This window comes from Nicotiana sylvestris, chromosome 7, assembly GCF_000393655.2.
Source record: "Nicotiana sylvestris chromosome 7, ASM39365v2, whole genome shotgun sequence".
Taxonomy (NCBI): domain Eukaryota; kingdom Viridiplantae; phylum Streptophyta; class Magnoliopsida; order Solanales; family Solanaceae; genus Nicotiana; species Nicotiana sylvestris.
In genome coordinates this window covers 26,074,196-26,091,930 of record NC_091063.1, presented here as the reverse complement: position 1 = coordinate 26,091,930, position 17,735 = coordinate 26,074,196, and the positions used below count along the sequence as shown (strand labels likewise).

The window sequence follows — 17,735 nt, the reverse complement described above, 5'->3', positions numbered from 1 at the left end:
CTTTCTTGGTCACTGATTTGAAAGTTTTGGTATCAACCCACTTGGTGAAATAATCAATGGCTACCAGAATGAATCTATGCCCGTTGGATGTTGCTAGCTCAATTGGTCCAATGATATCCATGCCCCAAGCAACGAAGGGCCATGGTGCCAACATCGTGTGCAATTCCGATGGTGGAGAATGAATCAAATTTCCGTGTATCTGGCATTGATGACATTTGGACACAAAACCGATACAATCTCGCTCCATGGTGAGCCAATAATAACCTGCTAGGAGAATTTTCTTTGCCAGCACATACCCGCTCATATGTGGTCCGCAAACTCTTGAATGTACTTCGGACATGACAGTCGTAGCTTGTCTAGCATCTATGCATCTTAATAATCCAAGGTCTGGTGTTCTTTTATACAAAACTCCTCCATTTAAGAAGAATCCACTTGCCAGCCGTCGAATTGTTCTCTTCTGATCCCCCGTGGCTTGCACTGGATATATCCCCATTCTGATGTACTCCTGGATATCATGAAACCACGGTTTTCCATCAAGTTCTTCTTCAATCATGTTGCAGTAAGCATGCTGATCTCGTACTTGAATATGCAGAGGATCGACATAAGCTTTGTCCGGATGGTGCAACATTAACGCCAGGGTAGCCAAAGCATCGGCGACCTCATTATGGACCCTCGGAATATGCCTGAACTTCATTGATCGAAACCGTTGACAAAGATCATGTAAACATTGTCGGTACGGTATGAGCTTCAAATCTCGTGTTTCCCATTCTCCTTGAATTTGGTGTACCAGAAGATCTGAGTCTCCCAAGACCAAGACTTGCTGGACATCCATGTCTGCAGCTAGCCTTAAACCCAAAATGCATGCTTCGTACTCAGCCATATTATTGGTACAATAGAAACAAAGTTGAGCTGTAACAGAATAGTGATGCCCTACTTCATAAATAAGCATGGCTCCTATCCCCACTCTTTTCATGTTAGCAGCCCCATCAAAGAAAAGTTTCCAACCTGGTTTTTTGGCCTGTTCTAGTTCATCGACATGCATCACTTCTTCATCGGGAAAATAAGTTCTCAATGGCTCGTAATCTTCATCGACCGGGTTTTCGGCCAAATAATCAGTCAATGCTTGGGCTTTCATCGCAGTCCGAGTCACATAGATGATGTCAAACTCTGTGAGCAATATCTGCCACTTCGCAAGTTTCCATGTCGGCATAGGCTTCTGAAAGATATACTTCAATGGATCCAAGCGCGAAATGAGGTAAGTAGTGTAGGATGACAAATAATGTTTCAATTTTTGTGCCACCCGAGTTAGGGCGCAACATGTCCTTTCCAGGTGAGTGTACTTAACCTCATAAGTCGTGAACTTCTTACTAAGTTAGTAGATGGCCTGTTCTTTCCTGCCGGTGACGTCATGCTGCCCCAGTACACAGCCAAATGAATTTTCCAGGACAGTTAAGTAAAGAATCAAAGGTCTCTCTGGTTCTGGCGGTACCAGCATAGGCGGGTTAGACAAGTATCCCTTTATCTCATTGAATGCTTCTTGACACTCATTAGTCCACTTGATCGCAGCGTCCTTCTTCAACAACTTGAAAATAGGCTCACAAGTTGTCGTGAGCTGAGCAATAAATCTGCTGATATAGTTCAACCTTCCTAACAGACTCATCACTTCAGTCTTGTTCCTCGGAGGGGCAATTCTTGTATGGCTTTGATCTTCGGTGAGTCTAACTCGATGCCTCGCCGACTGACTATGAATCCCAACAGTTTTCCAGATGGAACACCAAATGCACACTTGGCGGGGTTAAGCTTGAGGTTGTACCTGCGAAGCCTCTGGAAGAATTTCCTCAAATCCTCGACGTGGTCGTCCTGATGCTTTGATTTTATGATCACATCATCTACGTATACCTCAATCTCCTTGTGTATCATATCATGAAACACAATAGTCATTGCCCTCATATAAGTTACCCCAGCATTCTTCAAATCAAATGGCATTACCCGGTAGCAATAAGTTCCCCAGGGTGTGATGAATGTCGTCATTTCTGCATCTTCTTCATCCATTAGAATCTGATGATACCCGGCATAACAATCCACAAAAGATCCAATCTCACGCTTGGCACAATTATCAATCAAAATATGGATATTGGGTAGTGGGAAGTTATCTTTCGGACTTGCTTTGTTGAGATTGTGGTAATCGACGCATACTCTGATCTTGCCATCCTTCTTCGGTACAGGCACGACATTAGCCAACCAAACAGGATATCGAGTGACCCGAGTAACCTTTGCATCCAACTGTTTGGTAACTTCTTCTTTAATCTTCACACTCATATCAGTTTTGAATTTCCTCAACTTTTGTTTGACGGGAGGGAATACTGGATCAGTGGGCAATTTGTGGACCACTAAATCAATGCTTAAACCCGGCATGTCATCATATGACCACGCAAAAAATCTTTGTACTCGATGAGTGTTTTGATTAACTCCTCCCGATTTTTGGCTCGAGGTGAACACTTATTTTAGTTTCTCGGACATTGTTTGTGTCCCCTAAATTGACGGCTTCTGTGTCATTCAGGTTGGGTTTGGGTTATTCTTCGAAGTGAATTAACTCCTTACTAAATTCTTCGAAGGCTTCATCCTCATCATCGTATTCTGATTCGTAATCCCAATCTACTTCTTGAACTAACATTTCGGAATCAGATTGATTTTTAAGACTAGGCTGAGGATTCCTTATGCATACCACGTCATTAGAACCAGCGTAAAAAGAACTGTATAGAAAAGAAAGCAAAACAAAAAGGAAAACCATCATGAATGATAAGAAAGGGAAACTGTATTTTATTGAATGATAAAAGATAACAAGGTTTGCACACTCAAACAGACTAAAAAAATGAAATCCGGATGACAATCCTGGAATAATTCGTACAAACTTAAAGGAAAATCAAAGCAAACTACCAAGACTCCTTCCGAGTAGGGAGAGAAGTAGCCTTCCAATTATTAAGCTTTGTTGTTGGCCCGACAAATTGCACTTCCGCATTGCTAGAACCTTCTCCAATTTCCACCATGTTCACACTGTCGAACAACTTCTCAAATATTTCCATTAACTCCTTGTCTGGATCAATCACAAAATTAGGAATTGCTATCGCTTGGCGACTCCTCGTACCGGACTTGACAAATGATCTGGAAAGACGTGGGATCGGCTTTGGAAGGACCCATGTCCTCTGTTTCAATTTCCTGGCTCTTTTTATGTCTACGGCTGTGGGCTTGAATCCCAGACCAAATGTTCCCAAGTTTTCAGGAAGAGACACGGGCTGTATGATGCCTTGCAGATCTGACACCAAACCATTTCCTGGTACAAAACCATTCTTCAGCATTTCATACGCTACCATGACTGATGCGACGGTTATCTTCGGATTTGGGATACACTTCCCCTATGGAACTTTCTCGACTGACATTGTGTCAGAAACTTGGTAGACCCATGGTCCCTTGTCATCTTCCACCTCAATGAATAGCACAATGGTGTTGCTATGAGCGCAAAATTATCTTCGTCGTGCACAACTATTTCCTGTCTGTCCCATTCGAACTTGACCATCTGATGGAGTGTTGATGGTACTGCTTTAGCGGCGTGGATCCATGGTCGTCCTAATAGCAAATTGTAGGAAACAACTATATCCAGCACTTGGAATTCAATTGTGAATTCTACTGGACCTATAGTCAGTTCCAACATTATGTCCCCGACTGAGTCTTTGCCTCCGCCGTCAAATCCTCGCACACAGATAATGTTCTTATGGATCCTCTCATCTTATACTTTTAGCTTGCTTAGAGTGGAGAGTGGACAGATGTTCGCACTTGAACCATTGTCAACCAATACCCGGCTAACCACGGAATCCTCGCATTTTACTGTCAGGTAAAGGGCTTTGTTGTGCTCAGTACCCTCTATGGGCAATTCATCATCGGAAAAAGTGACTCTATTTACTTCAAAAATCTTGCTGGCTATCTTTTCCAGATGGTTCACCGATATCTTGTCGGGAACATGGGCCTCATTCAGGATTTTCATCAATGATCGGTGGTGCTCATCTGAATGGATTAGCAATGAGAGCAATGAGATCTGAGCGGGCGTTTTCCTCAACTGCTCTACAACAGAATAGTCATGCATTTTCATTTTCCTCAAAAATTCCTCTGCCTCTTCTTTAGTTACAGCTTTCTTCATCGGCGTTGGATCATCCTTAGTTCTTCTTAACTCTTGGGGAGTAAAACACCTTCTTGAGCGAGTCAAACCTTGTGCTTCACAAACTTCTTCCTTGATTTCTTTTCCTTTGTAAATCACCATCACCCGTTCATAATTCCAAGGAACAGCTTTGTTGTTGATCACTAGAAGCTGAGTTACTGGTTTTATAATAATAGGCTCTGTGCGAGCCCCCTTCATGACCACAACAGGTTCACTTGCAACCTCTAGTACTACCACTTTAGCTTTCTCGAGTTTCACTGCAACAATGCTTGACGACCCTTTCTCGGCTACCACAGCTGGCTTATTGTCTACCCCTTTCAACTGGACATTGATTTCCCATTAGTTACCTTTTCCTTTGAGTTGGTTTCACTGGAACGGACCATCATTACCGTCTTCGAAGGCTTTTTGGGATCCCCTCCTTTATGTATCAACTCAATCACATGGGTCTCATGGTGAGCTGACAGTGGGTTCTGATTGATATTTGGTGCTTCTAGGGCCTGAACCTCGATCCGATGAGTATCAATAAGCTCTTGCATAGCTGTTTTTAGTTTCCAACATTTCTCTGTATCATGCCCCGGGGCTCCTGAACAGTACTCACAACTCACCGAGTGGTCAAGATTTCTAGGAGGAGGATTTGGCATTTTAGGCTTAATTGGATTCAGCATGCCCAACTGCCTCAACCTGTGGAAAAGACTGGTATATGATTCCCCCAGTGGAGTGAAAGTCTTTTGCTTCTGTAACCTCTCATTCTTTAAGGCTTGGTTTGGTCGGAAACCCGTTCCGGGGGGATTTCTGTAGGCACTTGGGGGTGGATATGTATTTTGTGGAGCTGGTATGGATTTGGTGGAGCCGGCGCACGCCATTGTGCGTGTGCCGGAGTTTGGGTATAGGTTTGTGCATGATGGACGGAAAAATGGGGATCTGGTGGTGGGTAGTAATGTTGTGGAGGGCTATATAGAGTGTGGGGGTAATTTTGGTGGTAGGGTCGTGGTTGGCTATAGTAGGGTGACGGGCCTCTAGATCCGAACCAGGCACCGGATTCAACAGTCGTGACATCTTCTTTCTTCTTCTTCCCTAGTACACCCCCAGTGCCGCTTTGAATGGCCTGAGTAGTTGCCTTGATCGCTGAATAACTCATGATTTTGTTGGACTTAAGTCCCTCCTCGACTATGCCTCCCATTTTTACAACCTTATTACTTGCCAATTGCGGACACCAAATGACCAAAGTAAGTTGGCTCCAAAGCCTGCAAAAAGTAATCAACCATCTCGCTCTCTTTCATTGGGGGATCTACCCTTGCTGCTTTCTCCCTCCACCGGAAACCATATTATCTAAATCTTTCACTGTGCTTCTTCTCTAGCTTAGTCAAAGATAGTCGGTCTGGAATGATCTCAAGATTATACTGAAAGTGACAAGCGAATGCTTGTGCCAGGTCATCCCATGTGTACCATCTTCCGTGATCTTGGCGGGTGTACCACTCCAATGCTGCTCCGCTCAAACTCTTATTGAAGTAAGCCATTAGCAATTCATCCTTTCCTCCGGCTCCCCTCATCTTACTGCTAAAACCTCTCAAATGAGCCACCGGATCACCGTGTCCGTTGTACAAGTCGAATTTGGGCATTTTGAACCCTGCCGGTAGTTGTACATTTGGGAATTAACACAGGTCTTTGTAAGCCACACTTACCTGACCTCTTAGCCCTCTCATATCCCTGAAGGATTGTTCTATGCTTTTCATTTTTCTAAACATCTCTTCATGTTCGGGATTTTTGGCTGGTCTTTCAGCTTCTCTCGGGAGATCAGAATGTGGATCATAGGGGTAGGTTTCGGGAACTTTGAAAGTGGGCTCCGGGGAATAATACTGGTTGTCCTGAGCTTGGAACACAGGTTCACTCGGGGATTTATGGAGTGCAGCTGGTGGAGATGCCACAAAGACAGGGGTGATTGGCGGAGGAGGGTATGGAATTGATTTTGGTGGTGGAGCTTGTGGCGTATGAGAAGTAGTGCCATGGTAGTGTTGATAAATGGGAAAACCTGGATCGGTGGTGGGATGATCCTGAGACTGAGCTAATGGTGGGGTAAAAGCCGGGTTGGCTGGGTAAGACGGTGGTGATTGCCCTTGGGACCAGGCCTGGTACATTTCGGCCATCTGTTGCTTAAGCTTGAACATCTCCTCTTTTCATTTTATTGACGTCCAACTCCTCTACCTCAACACTAGTGTCGACCTCCGGGATAGACATGATTTCTGGTATTGGTCCCTTTGATCTGGTTTGGTAATGATAATGTGCCAGTATCCTCTAAATAAACAAACTGCTTGAACTCTCTGGAAAGCAACAAACTTGTTAGTTCTTAGAGTTTAACACATATGTAATTACACGTTGGGATGCAATGCACCTAGGCAATTAACCATTTTCTATCATGCATTTGCTTCGGTTGCGTGCGTCATCCCGACCTCTCATAATTGTGCCCCTTCTTTTAAGCTTCTTTTATTCTATCCTTCTTTATTTCCCCTTTTTCTTTTTAGTGGTGGTTGAATCCTATAGAGATTGCCTACGTATCATGTCCCCGCATAAATCAGACCGTGCATAGTTCTATCGAAATAAGTGCGAAAAGCAAAGAGACAATTTTTGGAAATTTTTGATTTTTCATTAATAAACATTCTATTACAAACTAGACGCTTTCGGAAAGGAAAATAACAGACTCGAAACCAAACCAAGTACAAACTTAAGAACTTCTGATAGACTCTGATGCGAAAGGAAAAACAGACTCTAACAGACAACAGACTCTAAGGAAAAAGAAAATGCAGACTCAAACTATAAATACATTAAAGTTTTAGATTTGGGTGCCTGCGGGGCATCATTCGGCCTTGCCGCGGGCTTAGGTGTAAGGCCCTTTTCCAGCTGTTCCAATTCATACATGATTTGCTTCACAAATATCATCACTGCAGAGAAGAAAGTAGTGTGGGTCATGTTTTCACACACTCGACATTTCATGGTAATAGCATGAGCAATAGTCAAAATCTTGTCCCTAGTTCGGTCTTTCTCTAGGAGTAGGCGTTCTATCTGATCCCCTCTAGCCTTCAAAACTCGAGAATCATGCAGATGTTGTTTCTGTAACTGCTCTATTTCATCTTCCATCAAGGCCATTAGATCATAGCAGTGTTCACTTTCGGTTTCAAAAGCCTTGGCTTGTTTAGCCGTCTCGCTCTCTGGGGTGGTCACCTTCCTTTTTAGACTGGCAATGGTCTTTTCACAATCCTTCCTCGCCTGCTGTAAGTATTGTGTGCGCTCTTTTGTTCTTTTTGCCCATTGTGCCTGGAGTTGTGCTATGGTACCCTCAGATTTCTTCAAATCATCCCGGCACCCACTGATTTCCTTTTTTAACCCTTTTATTAACCGCTCTTCCGACCGACTCCTTTGTTGGTTGTCAGCATCTATCCTCATTTGTCGGATTTGGGCTTTCAGCGCCTCATTTTCTTGGGCCAATTTGTTCTTTTCTCCCTGATCGACATCAACTTGCAGACTATTTTCAAATTCCAGGTCTCTAATCTGTTGCTTCAGCTTGCCTATTTCTGCCCTGTAACTCTCTTCTTTTGCTAACCAACCTCATTGCTCTTGTGAATCATTAGTAAACTGTTGGACATGGGCTCTTTTGGCGGGCCTTTGGAGAATCTGGAACCTTTTCCCAAACCACGCATTATACTTCAGGTCCACCTCACCTTTAGCTAGATCTCGGACCATAGTCTTAAGATCGAGGAACCGACATTCGTTCCACAATTTGCGAATTTTATCTTCCGGGAATGTGGCTCTCGGCCTTAACTCAATGACGTGCTTGCTCAAGTCTTCATCTTTGGGGATGACTTGAAACCTTCCCAGTTGGCGTAGTACCTGATGGGGAGTATACGGTTGGATACTCCGAACACCTATTAAAAGAATATGACACTCTCCTGCTGACATATATATCACCTCGGTAACGGGCAACCACCCAAATTCCCATTCAATTTGATCGGCAGTCAATGACCTCAGTCGTATGAGCTAAGCTTCGGTACCCTCAGGAAATGCAATACCCCTTACCCTCTTTTCAAATTCTTCGATACAGCTTAACCCAGTCAGCCCATAGTTCATGTACCCCGCCCGGTGGCACAGATGTTCTTGCATCCACAACTGAAGTAATAAATTGCAACCTTGGAAAAATGTCCTCCCTCCCTGCAAACAGTCAATGCTTGGTAAATTTCTGACAAAATCATGGGAACTATAGTGCTATCTGCCCTTTTAATTGCAACATCAACCATCCTCACGAGACCTATCTCTATTTTCTTATCTACTCGTGGACAAATCACGATTCCCAAGAATGCTTTTATGAACGCCAAGGTTCGTCTTGCTTCCCATTTACTTCTATTCCCAGCATGGGTTAGTCCCAGATTTGGTTCTTCGAAACCCCGAGGATTACCATAACGCTGATACAGGAACTGAAGAGTGCAACATCCTCCCGACAAATCATCATTCTGAACACTCCGGCTGATGTTTAGCAAATCTAAAAATTTGTGCGGAGATACCGGTCTTGGTGACAGCAAATATTGACCCCTCATATTTCCATTCAGACCCGCATAACCCGCGACTTCCTCCAGCGTGGGTGTAAGCTCAAAACCCCCAAAGTGAAACACATTGCGGGTCGGGTCCCAAAATGGTATTAAGGCCTCGATGACATCCGACTTTGGCTTGACATTTAGTAGACCGACAAGACCTCCCAGGATTCTAGCCACTATTTCTTTGTTGCCTTCTCCCAAATCATTCCACCACATGTGGAGCTGGAGGGGGACCTCATTAAGTATGGTGAAAGATTCATTTGCATTTGTGCTCATCCTGCACATTTATTAAGGTGATTAAGAAAAAGGTAAATTTATTTGATTCAAACCAAAACTACTATTTTTTTTTCCAAACTAAAATGAAAGACCCGGTTTTTCAAACACGGCCTTTCAGCACTTCGGAGACGAAGATTTTAAGGCTGTGTGGATTAACCGATCGAAATCTTAAAAATGACCAAAGGTGGCTATTTATGCAAAATCGGCCTTCCGGCGTCCCTTTTGGGGACAATCGGCTATTTTTGACAAAAACGGTATCACCCGACTTATTTATGATGAAAATTAAAATTTGACATTTTTGGCTATTTTTGCAAAAGGAGAAGTTGGACCCGATGAGGGTTGCCTACGTATCTCACATCCGGTGAGAATCAAACCTGCGTAGTTCGGGCAGAGAAACTAGCTATTTTTGAAAACAAGATTTTTTTTCCTTTGTTCCTTTTATAACAAACGAACAAACTATTTTTCTTCTCCGTTTTTGAAAACAAGACAAACTAAAATAAAAGACTCTTTTTCACGCATTTTTGCTTTTTGAGTAAAACAAACAATTTTAAAAACATAAAATATTTTCTTTTTATTTTCTCAAAATTTCGGCAGAGTTTCGACAATATTTGAGCATTGGTTTTATTCTAAAAATAGGTAATTAACTCTCTACACTGTTATTTCCTCTCTCTCCTTTTTCTTTTTCTCAAATTTCTGATATTCCCGAGATTCAGAAGTCGGTCAGCATGCAAGTCCGAACAAATAAATGCACAGAAAACAAGTAGGATGCATCAGGATGGTCTTTTTCATTTCAGGTTGCTTGTCCTAGACGGACCCAACCCCTGTGTTGAGTCCCCTAAGTCAAATGCACATGATGCAAATAAGCGTTCCTACTAGGGATCCGGCATGAAGTTGAGTTATTCTAGGTTCAGAACCTGGGTGTTTGTTCTAGACCTGGCTTACCCGAGCGGACAGCTCGAGCCGAGGGGGGGCAGCGTACCGGGAATACAGAAGCTTCACCGGCTTAGCAACTTGTCCGAACCTCGTTCTAAATTGGGATTTGACACTATACAGAAAAGAAGTCACATGAAGTGCACACTTCTTCATGATTTAGAAGACTCAGAGAGAAGAGGGATTTCGCAACAGTTTATATACAGTTCACGGAATATCAAAGCGGTAAAAGCAATCAATTAGCACATTAGGCCCAAATCATGTAACAAAATCAGATAATGGATAAAGCCAACTATAACAATTATTCTAAGCTCTAATTCTTGAACCCTGAACCAGAGATTCTGGGTTCCGTCCCCAGCAGAGTCGCTAGAGCTATCACACCTCCTTTTTCACCTACACCCCGGAAAAGGGTATATGTAAAGGGAGTTTTTCTAATTAAAGGACAATCGAAATGAGATTTATTTTAAGAAATTCAGAGTCGCCACTTGGGAGATTTATGATGTCCCAAGTCACCGATTGAATCCCGAATCGAGGAAAATATGACTCTGTTTAACAGTCCGCGAACCAGAAATCCAAGTAAGGAATTCTGTTAACCCGGGAGAAGGTGTTAGGCATTCCCGGATTCCGTGGTTCTAGCACGGTCGCTCAACTGTCATATTCAGCTTATTTATCTGATTTTAATACATGTTGAACCTATGTGCCAATTTTAGCTTTCAACCGCTTTTATTCAATTATTTTTAGAGAAAATTGAACGTCGTTTAAAACGTGTCTTTGGATTGCGTCACATGAAATGCACCCGCAATCCTAAACACATTTTATTCAACATTTTTGGGATTTGATTTGGGTCACATGAAATGCACACCCGAGTTTAAGAAGGTAAATTATTAAAAGCGCACCTAAAGTGACTAATGCGTTATTATTTTTGGGGAGGGCTGTGAAATTCGCTAAACGGCCCATCTCGAATTCTAAGTATTTTATTATAGATATTTAAGGGACCCCGCAATTTATGCATTTTTGTTTAGCAGGGCTCGCCTCATTTATTATTTAAAGGTCAATCTAAAGCAAACTACAATTTTCTACTTAGTTTGTTTCTAATAATAAAAGAAAAATCCCTAATTAATTAGTATTGTTCAAGAACTAATATACTTACGTCCTTGACTTTTATTCAAAATTTCAGTAATTCCCTTGGGCTTCAAGCTCAGCCCAGTAAGAATAAGACAAAGTCAAAACTCAAGTTGGGCTTCGGACAGACTTCATTCAGGCCCACCCTTGACATTCAGGCTTATTAACTTGCAAATGATGGAGCTATTTCACATTTATTCAAATCAACACTTGACATACTCATATGCTCATCTCAATAAAATTCAAAACAGCTAGACGTCTAAACCGACTGGATTGGATTTATATTCTAAAATTCAGATTTTTCTTATCTATTTACCTACTAGTGAACTTCTGGATATTACTAAAGGCAAAACAAACTGGGAAACGTGAATTGAATTTTAACAAAAATAGTCATGAATATAAACCTCAGATGAGCAGGCTAAGCAACTTAATTACGAGATTTTACTTACACTAACACGAACAGGTTAATAGCCTAACTTCACACTTTATTCACATCTAATCATCATACAGCTAAACTAAACTACTTAATGAAACGCAGATGTTGATATGAGTAACTAATCTACTGATCTTAGCTACTGCAACACAAAGTTGTTTGAGACGCCTCTTCAGCTTGAAATTAAAATTAATGTGGATATCATACGCTGATCTCAAAATCAATTGCAACACCCAAACTATTTCTGATTTTTTTTATTTTTTAAAACAAAACCGTTAAACTAAAGCAAGTTCTAAGCTATACTAAGGCTACAACTGGATAACCACAAATTAACAGTCCCATACAGTCCAATTAGGTACAAATTACGCAGTCCGAGTTTCATGTGAATATAAATCCAATTAGACTACACTACACAGTTACATATCATTAATATCTACTTAACTACAGATGTATAGTCGTCCAAACATGCATCATTCAGTAAACAAATGTCTGAGTACTTTCATTTCATGTTCATCTCAAAGCTACATCAATTTGAGTTCAAGTGTGCACCTGGAAATGAAAAAAGGAAGCAGAAAAATGAGGTATCAGCAGTAACCAACAGCAGCGGTAGTATTCAACACCAGAAAATGAACTAGCAGACTAATTTTGAAACCAAGGGATATGATACGATAGTCAGACCCTAATTTCAATCTTAGTGAATCAGCAGACCTCAAACCCGACTCGACTTAAACCCTTTTTATTATCAGCTAATCAGGAATTGCTTCCATACTAGAAGAAAACTTCAGAAAATACCAAATGACTCAATAAAACAGTGTTTTTTCCTGAAATTTTGCAATCGTTTTTGATTTTTTTTCTGTATCTATTTCTGTGTATCTCTCTTCCTATATCTCTCTTAGAATCCCTTCCAAGTTTTCTTAGCTCTCTGCCCCTGTATATCCAGTGTATCCAGAGTGTATATCGAGTGTATACCGCTCTCTCCGCCCCCTTCTTTTTTTTTCCTCTCCGAATTTCCTAGCCTTACTCTATTTGAATGTTCTCCCTCTCTCAGAATCTCTTCCAAGTTTTCTTAGCTCTCTGCTCCTGTATATCCAGAGTGTATATTGAGTGTATACCGCTCTCTCCGCCCCCCTCTTTTTTTTTTCTCCAATCTGATTTTCAGCTCCCTTAAATGGGCATTCAATTAGTGCATTTTCCACTAACGATTCAACTTTTTATTTCTTTAATCATCCACTTAATTGTCCACTCAATTAGTGCTTTTAGTTAATTTGATAATGCAAATACTACCCTACCACTATTAGGAGCTTCTCAATTAGTAAATTGGCCCAACCAGATTTTCCTCTTCTTATTCTCAATGGATTTAGTTGAGTTTTGGTTTTGGGCTTGGCTAAATTGGCCCAACCAGATTTTTCTCTTCTTATTCTCTTTTCCTTTTCAATTTACTTTTCCTTTTTCTTTTCAACAATTAAAACTAAAATCCTAATTAATTATAAAACACCAAATTAACTTAAAAATAATAATTAATTCTAACTAATAATTATCACAAATAATTAAATGCCAAATTAAAAGAAAATCACACAATTTGACTAAAATTACAAAAATATGTTATATTATTTTTTTGAATTTTCATTTTTGTAAAACATCTAATTATTAATTAATTCCAAAAAATGTAAAAATCAAATCTCAAATGAAAATGCTATATTTTTTGTATTTTTAATGCATTAACAAAATTAAACATGCACACAAATATATGCGAACAATCAGGGAAATCGCACAATAATTCCTAAAAATAACACATAATTAAAGAAAAGACCTAATTTTGGGAATTCTTTTGGAGTAATTCGTATGAGGCAAAAATCGCGTGCTCACAACAATTACTGGCTAAACAATTAAGTTCTTAGAAAGCCGACTAAAATTAGTTTTGAATTAAGGATAATATTTTCACTTACATTATTATAAAATAAATTATTATTTAAAAATAATATTGTAGAAACTGAAATTTTAAAATAGAAATAATTTTTGAAAGATATCAACAAACAACAAAAGAGTTCAAGTAGTAGTAAAAGAGTCAAATCGTATCCAAAGAATCCTTCATAGTCTCAACCTTTGATTGTTTTGTTATAAAAATGAGTTATTATTTTGCTTCCCGGCTAATTTTAGGATCCAATGACACCCGCGAGAATGGTATCAAAAAATAAAAATAGAATTATATCTAGGAAATTTGAGAAATGATTAATCTTTTTCATGTAGTGTTTCTTAATTAATATCCAATGATTATCTATATTTAATAGAGAAAGTTTAAGTTTTAAGATTATTTACATATAATCTAAATAACTCAAACATATTACATGGTTAGTGTCCGCGCATTCGCGCGGATGATAATACTAGTAAATAAGTAAGGCAATCCTAATATATTGATATGACAAGGACCGATCAAAAATCTAACTTGATATTTGAATAGTGCCACTAATAAGTATCATTTAATGTTGCAAAATTTGAATAAACACGGAATCTACTAAGACAACTAGATTGAAAGCCAGTTTTTCAAATGAAAATTTTTACATTCACAAAAGTTTAACTTTTTTTAAAAAAGTAAATGCAGCTCAAACACATGAAGATTCTTTTTGGAGAAAAAAAATATCTATAGATAAACAAATTAATATATTCCCTTCATTTCAATTTGTTTGTCTTAATTTGTTTTGATATAAAGTTTAATAAAAAGAGGAAGAATTTTTAAAATTTAGCGCTTTAAATATACCATAGTATTTATGTGACTATAAAAGTTTCTCATTAAAAAAATATCGGAATGTGTCAATTTTTTGTAAATAAATTAATAATAAAAATAATGTCAATATTTTTGAAAGAGGAATACATACTTAATACTTTTATGAGAGAGGGATCAAGCGGCTGGACGCTAAATTGTCACCACAACCATTTAAAAGCTTTATAAATAGACCCATGTCTCTGTGTACTAGTAACTTGAACAGAATTTCTTTGAGTAATTCACTTCTCTTAGTTAGCAAACACTAAAGCAAAACACGACGAAAAATGGATAGGAATGCTGGAGAAGTTAAACGGCGGTGTGACAATCATCATCCTACTGTTTGGGGAGACCATTTTCTTGCCTATGCTCATCTCTCGGTAAACTAGATAGGTATATGCCCGTGCAGAGCCCGGGCCCAACATGAAAGTCAAAGTACCAAATTCTAAGTTTGCCTCAAACCGTAAAACTAAAGAACAAAAATTCAAGTAAATGGTTTTCAAGTGATATGGATAAAGATGAACTGATGGATGATATTAGAGACAACAATAATTTAGGATAAAATGTGCATTTATTTCTTAACTAGTAAACTTGTTCGCACTTTCGCGCGGTAGTATAAGACAATATTAATAAATTTGAAAAGGATTTATTTTTATAAATTTAATTGAGATAGAAGATGTAAAAATAAGTTCTTAATATGCATAAAAATATTAATTCCTTAAACTTTATTAAGTCACAAACATAAAATATTTTTAAAGCCATGTAAGGATATGATTCTATAAGAACCACACATATCCGTGCATACGTAAATCTGATACAAGCTGATACATATTTAATCAAAGTTAATGAGCTTTCCGGTTTCTTAAAAATTGAAAAGAAATTTCAACAAATTTGAACTATTATTGCTTTTAGACATAATAAATCTCTTTGTCTAACATTTGTTTGACTTGTGCATCCCACAATTATATTTGCATATAGATTTTTCGAAAGTTCCTCTTGTGATCTACTTGTAAGCATGAAACTTAGGTTGTTGTTATCTTCTTTACCTTTTTTTCTTTTCGCTTTTCTTTCAATTCTCCTCTCTTTAATAATATTCAATAGCATTATCTCAATGAAAAAGTCATCATTTATGGAATATATGGATGGAGAGGCGGTTTTGGTCTAACATTACTATCATCACTATAAAGAACTGATACATAAAGGTATTATTATATATAGTAGAGTGTTATTTTTTTTTAAATTTTTTATCTTTGGTTTATTTTAGTTCCTCTAGAGTACCAAAATTTATAGTTTTTCACCTTCTTATTCTTGGAATCAAACGATCATGTTCATATAATATCCTATAATTTCTGCTTTGTTATTCCATGAAATACCCTTTATTTTCTGCAAAAGCTTAAAAATGCGCTTGTTACTCTAAATAACTTCTAGCAACATGCACCCGATCAGTCCCTTCAAATTGAGAGGGGAATTCTTTTAGAAGGAGATATATAATCCAATTCTTTCTCTCTCCTTCTTCCCTAGTGAAACAACCCCCATTTTTTGTCCAAAACGTTTGCAAAATCCTCAAAATTTTACTTTTTTCCTCTAGTATCTAATCAATACTCCTGAAATGTTTGTATAAAAATTTATATGTATGAAGATAACATGTATTTCGTGATAAATCACACAATATTGATAATTTTTACAAGTAATCACTTGAAAATATTCTCATTAATTTACATATCAGGCGTTGTCATGTGTTACTCATTCACGTTCAAAATATCAACAAAATTGTATGTTACACTATTAAAAATTATTGGAAAAGAGGGGACAAATTTTTAATAAAGCTAGGAACAGTGGAGGCATATGACAAAAATAAAGAATCCAAAGTACTCCATCCACGATATTGAAAATAAACTACTGCTACATCCTAAGAAATTAAAGAATGATAGACGACAACTATTTGATACAAGATTCAATAAACAAAATAAGGCAAAAAGAATCTCCTTTGGTTTGGGATCTGGATACCAAGAAAGAGAAAAGTTATACTATATGATAACATTAATGCAAAATTCAAAGAAGTTTAAAAGTTCATCCCGGTAATTTTACTTGTTGGTTAATGACAAAAGGGATATACATAAAAGCAGAAACACACTTTTTCTTTCCATTAGAGAAAAAGAAGCTGAGAAGTCGTTGTAGGACAAGAGGGAGAAGAGCAGTTAATTAACAACTAAACATACATCTGATTTACTAACTAAATTACTCTGATCAAACATCTTTGTCCAGAACATACAAGTTCTCATTCTCTTTCTCAAAGCTTTCTTATTTAATTTGTTCTGCTCCATTGGGTATCTTCACCGGTTAAAAAAGAATAGTTTCAAGGACAGAGAAATGTTAAACAAAAGGAAAATACAATTGCACGCAGAAGAGGAACCCAAAAGAAGGGAATCTATGGAATTCAGGAAGGCTACATTTACAAAGAAGAAGAGCAGACTATGAAACGTTTTTAGACGTGGTAACGTGTAACGTAAATTTTCTAATATGATTTAAAATAGTTGAAGAAATAACAGTTCTTCACTATAATGCACAATAACTAATAAGTAATTACTTCTTGTAAAGACTTTAATATGGGAAGTGGAAAAGAAATGATTAGATATACTTTTTGACATTTTATAATTAGGAAAAGGCAAAAAAAGGAGAAAAACGATAAATAGGATCCTTGGTCAAATAGAGGTGCCAAATCACCTTGTCTATTTCCACAATTATATTTATATTTGCCCGCGCTTTGCACAGTTATGAAAAATAAAAATAAAAATCATAAAAGAGTAATGTTATAATATCTATAAGCAAATAATGTTTACTAATCAACCATTTTTGCATGATTTTATCTTCTTTCCTCTCTTTTCATGATTCTCTTAAAACACTATATATAAAAAATTACAGTAAAATTCTTTCATGATTTTGTTTAGATATTATATATATATAAAAAAATTAACGGGACAAATTGTGAATATCCTTGGTTTTGAAACGATTCATTTAAAATTATTTAGATAAATACATGTTACTTGAATTGGGAAAACACAATTTTTTAAAGAAAGAACTAATGAAAAAAGAGAAAAAAATGATAAGACAAAAATCTAGGAATATGAATCTATGATATCTATTGCATTCTTTTCTTTCTCTAAGGCTTCTTTTCCGTATTTTGTTTTTTAATTTTTTACGAAGTATTAATTGTTCATACATATGTTTCATAAAGTTGACCGGTTTTCAATTATCTCAAATAAAAATTAATCAAAGAAGTAAAAGAGAAAGATAGAAAAAAGAGATAATTAAAAAAAAAGAAATTGAAGAAAAAAAGAATCAACTAAATGTATTTCTCTTACTTGAGTACTTATTTATCCTTCCCTTCTTCCTTTTTAAAACTTTAAAACATGGAGTTCCTTTTCC

General features: G+C 37.8%; 1 pseudogene; it reads left to right on the top strand.

The window, feature by feature from the left end:
• The first annotated feature begins 14,596 nt into the window (after positions 1–14,596).
• Positions 14,597–17,735, top strand: part of LOC104242881 (sesquiterpene synthase 15b-like) — a 48,228-nt pseudogene continuing 45,089 nt past the window's right edge.